Source organism: Globicephala melas, chromosome 17 (assembly GCF_963455315.2).
Source record: "Globicephala melas chromosome 17, mGloMel1.2, whole genome shotgun sequence".
In the NCBI taxonomy this organism is placed as follows: Eukaryota; Metazoa; Chordata; class Mammalia; order Artiodactyla; family Delphinidae; genus Globicephala; species Globicephala melas.
This window is the reverse complement of record NC_083330.1, coordinates 24,241,286-24,245,842: the sequence shown is the minus strand read 5'-3', so window position 1 is coordinate 24,245,842 and position 4,557 is coordinate 24,241,286. Positions and strand designations below refer to the sequence as shown.

Genomic DNA, 4,557 nt, shown 5'->3' with positions numbered 1-4,557 from the left:
TATTACTAAAACCATACTGGTACAAAGGTTGAGATAAATCATGTGGGCCGACGGTAATTTATAAATGCTAAACAGTAATCGGACTTAGAGTTGTACCCAACAGCCTGCTGACATTCCCACGCACGACAGGAAGGCTCAAGCAACACTTTCTCAGAGAAGCTTTCTCCTGCACAAATTGGAAGGTTCTCAGAACACAGCCAGCTTGTCTGCTCCTGATGACTTAATGAAAACTCTGAATGGAGGACCAGCCTCCATTTTCTTTGCTTTTCTTTTTTTTTTTAAAGTTTCTATGTCATGTAAAATTTCCAGGGATTGGCTGAAGGAAGAATGCAGCTGAGGGTTAAAGTTCCGAAGTTACCTCCTCTTTTTCTTGGGAGGCACAGAGCTGTGTCTGGAACCTCGGTTAGAGCCTCTGCCTGACCCGTGCACAGATGCCTTCCTCTTCCAGCTCACACTGCGACTCTGTTCCTCTTCCTCACAGCGACTTTCACAGTCATCGTTTTGGGCTTCTTCCTCCAGTTCACCCCAATCCTGTCCACTCTCTTCTTCACTGCCCAGTGATTCCTTGGAATAATCTGATTCTTCAGCTTCTGATCAAAAATCTTCCTCACTGTCCTCCTCCTCTTTTTCATAGTCATCCTCTGAAGGATTAAAAGTCTCATCTTTGATTTAAGACTCAGAATCCCCTTCCTCAGTATCACTCCCCTCATCCTCAGGTTCCAGGAAAGACCAGCCACCTTGTTTGAAGAAGCCCTCAGGGTCATCAACATTAGTCTTCATAATTGTAGTCCAGTTGAGGGACTGTACTCCTTCTGTGTACTTTAGGTCACAAGAATTCAACCATTCCTTGATGGTGTCAAGAGAGGCAACATGAATGGCATTGATGGTTGTCACTTTCTTGCTGTAGTCCTTGTAGACGATTACTGTGTCAAAGTTCTTCTGGTGAAACTGGACTCGCTCCAAGTGAATCAGCTCCACTTCATCCAACGTCACCACAAAAGGTGGCCATTCTGTAGCATTTACCAGCACAATACTAGTAGGCTGAAGGAAGCAGGTACTCCTATAGGAGCTCTGTTAAATCCCAAGTCCCCAAAAGGCACTTCAAGGTCCAGTTCCTCCTTAGTTAGAGCCTCTACTTTCTCAATGAAATTTTTAAATGCTGTTTTCAGTTTGTGCCTCATTTCTCATTCCATCTGCTCAGCATAAAGGTCATCGCAGTCATGCATATGCTGAGGTTTCCCCAAGTCTGTGGTGATCTCCAGCACCCCTTTGCTCTCCTTTCCTGGACTCCAAGGTCCCTTCATTTGGTCAGATCCCCTCTGAGAAAGTCGAATAGCGATACTACATGTCCTGACCAACGTCATCCCAGTTAAGGCCTCCAAGAAATCCAAACACTAGGTCCTCTGTCAACCTTCCAATTTCATTTCAGCCCACACTTGAGGTTTCTTTGCTGTAGACACAATTTCGCTGAACACAAGAGATCAGGAAAAGTGAGGGTGGTACTGAGAAGAATAACCATGGATAAAAATAACAGTATTTCAAAATGGGGTCAAATAGGAGACCAGAGAAGTGATTTCAAATGAGAAAATAATAAGGGTTATTATTGTTTGAGTCCTTAGGATGTGACAGGAACTGTACTAAACATTTTACATCTAAGGTTTCATTTAGTCTTCAAACCATCTACCTATGATGTAGGTTTTATTATTTTTCCCATCATACAACTATGGAAAGAGACCCAGAGAAGTCAAGTAACTTCAGGATTTCTGCCTAGTAAGTAAAGTAAGAAAAGGAGTGGAGACGTGAATCCAGCTCGAGATGAAGTCAAAGATTTGACTTTTAACACTCTTGAGTATTGCTCTCATTAATTCTAGAATCAGCAATATTTCAATAATTATGTAAAAAATACAAGACTGTCTTAAATACTTGTATGGTATTTATTAACCCCTAAGAAAAGAGACTGTTCTTTTCAAAAGCCTATTGAAAAGAAATCACTGACTGCAGTCTACTCCTCATTTCTGCTGTTAACAATTTGGGGGCTCCTTAGCAGAGGGGTCACACCCCATGCTTGCTGTGCTCTGTACCTCTTTTCCAGACACACCTGAGTCTGGAGGAGACCAGACTACATGAGGAAACTCAGAGTTCCCCCAACTACTTACCTCTTTTAAAGATGCATTATCTAGAAAGCAGTATTATTACACACTGCTTTGTCATAATCCATTAGGAGGCTGTGTTGCAAGGAACTTATTATTAAAATAGAGTCCAAATCCTCAGACAGGAAATTTCAAAATAAATGAGAACAGGGTTTCCCTGGTGGCGCAGTGGTTGAGAGTCCGCCTGCCGATGCAGGGGACACAGGTTCGTGCCCCGGTCCGGGAGGATCCCACATGCCGCGGAGCGGCTGGGCCCGTGAGCCATGGCCACTGAGCCTGCGCGTCCGGAGCCTGTGCTCCGCAACGGGAGAGGCCACAACAGAGAGAGGCCCGCGTATCGCAAAAAAAAGTGCTAAGAACTTTATAAATATCTCATTCTATTCTCATTAAATCTCTAAGATCTGTGTTTTATTCACCCCCATTTTACAGATAAGAAATGGTGCCTTGAAGAGGTTAAACAATTTGCCGCAGAGTCTTACAGTCATAAAGGTCAGAGCCTAGGCTGAAACCCAGAGCTATGGAGCTATAAAGTTTGATTCTTAACCTTGATCCCACAGTGCCTCTCACCAGCATGCGCTGATAGGTTTTCATAAGTGGTAGAAAAGGGATACTTGATAGAGAGCCACCAACTGGACATGTCATGAGTATGCACATGGGAATGTATGGAACATGGGAGTTATTTATTGTGTGTGCCAAAGCGATATAAAAAAAAAAAGACTAAAATCACTGTTCTCGAGGCAAAACAGAGGACTAAGAAATATAATTTGTCATTGGTTTCATCATCTAACTCCTGGATAGCTTTGGAAAGTAATTCACCTCTGTTTCTTTAATTTACAATTAGGGAGAATATTTGACATCTATCTTCCTCATAGGAATGTTTTAAGGAAAACTAAGATATGGAACAATCATTGTAAATATTTCTCATTTGATAGATTAATGTATCAGTGTCATGTCATGTTAAGGAGTTTCAACTTTATTCTTTAAGCAATAAGTTGCTGGGGGAGATTTCCAGGGAGAAGCATAACATGACCAAATTAGCATGATGCAGAAGGGACACTGCTGAAATATGTAGAATGGATTGAAAAAAGTAAACTTTCTTTAAGTGTGCTGATGTGACAGCAAGGTTACAAAGTAGGTCTGAAGCAGAGGAGGCTGGGTGTGGGCTGAGTGTGGAAAGATGGGAAAGAAAATGGTCATGTAAGAACACACAAGGAGAAAAGAAGCATCTAGACCTGGGAGCAAGGCAGAGGATGCTGCTTTACCTCACTGCTTTCTCACTGTTTTAGAAATATCAAAACAATGTGATTACTTTGAATTCCAACTAGGAGATTTAAGATTTGATGGCAATATAAAATGGGTGTGCACTAATACACCTCTTAGAAGCGAATAGTTAGAAAACAATTTTTTCAAGATCCTTTCTAGTTCTATGGAAAAAGGAAGTCTTTTTAATGTTTCAGCTAATATCTGGAGAGGAGCATCACTTAGGGCAGTGTACAAAGCTATGCAACACTCTGACTACCAAGAAGATACACATGCAAAGCTTCTCAGATTATTATTTTTACCTTCTATCTCTCAGAAGAAATCAAATGAGCGTTTGAAAATTGATTACAAAATTTAGCTTTTGTGTGACCTTGACCAAGTTACTTAAATTCATTTACAGTTTTCTCATTTGTGAAATTGGAATAATCATAGTAATAGCTTTAGAGGGATTTTGTGAGTATTAAATGAGTACAATCTACCTATAGTCAGGGTTCATATTTTAGTATCAATACATTTTAGCTGCATGAGTATCAATGATTTTGTGTTTGAAGGAATCGTGTGCTATGAAAGACTGTGAAGGTCAAAGGAGACAGGACTCCATATACCGTGCTTGTATTTCTTTTGATCTTCCCTAGATGATATCCACTCTTTTTAAAAGATATAGCACATAAAATGATGCTCAACATTGCTAATCATCAGGGAAATGCAAATCAAAAACCACAATGCAATATCATCTCACACCTGTCAGAATGACTATCATCAAAAAGAACACAAATAACAAATGTTGGTGAAGTTGTAGAGAAATGGGAATCCTTGTACACTGTTGGTGGGAATGTAAATTGGTGCAGCCATTGTGGAAAACAGTATGGAGGTTCCTCAAAAAACTAAAAATAGAACTACCATATGACCCAGCAATTCCACTCCTGGTTATGTATGTGAAAAAAGGCAAAAACACTAATTTGAAAAGACACAGGCACCCCAGAGTTCATAGAAGCATTATTTACAATTGCCAAGATATGGAAGCAACCTAAGTGTCCATCAATGGATGAATGGATAAAGAAGATGTGGTGTGTATATATATATATATATATACATATATATATATGTATATATATATATATATACATACTACTTAGCCATAAAAAAA

At 40.0% G+C, this 4,557-nt stretch overlaps 1 pseudogene; it reads right to left on the bottom strand.

Moving 5' to 3' along the window:
• Nucleotides 1-354: 354 nt before the first annotated feature.
• On the bottom strand, nucleotides 355-1,364 carry LOC115843353 (FACT complex subunit SPT16 pseudogene; annotated as a pseudogene).
• Between the last annotated feature and the right edge of the window lie 3,193 nt (nucleotides 1,365-4,557).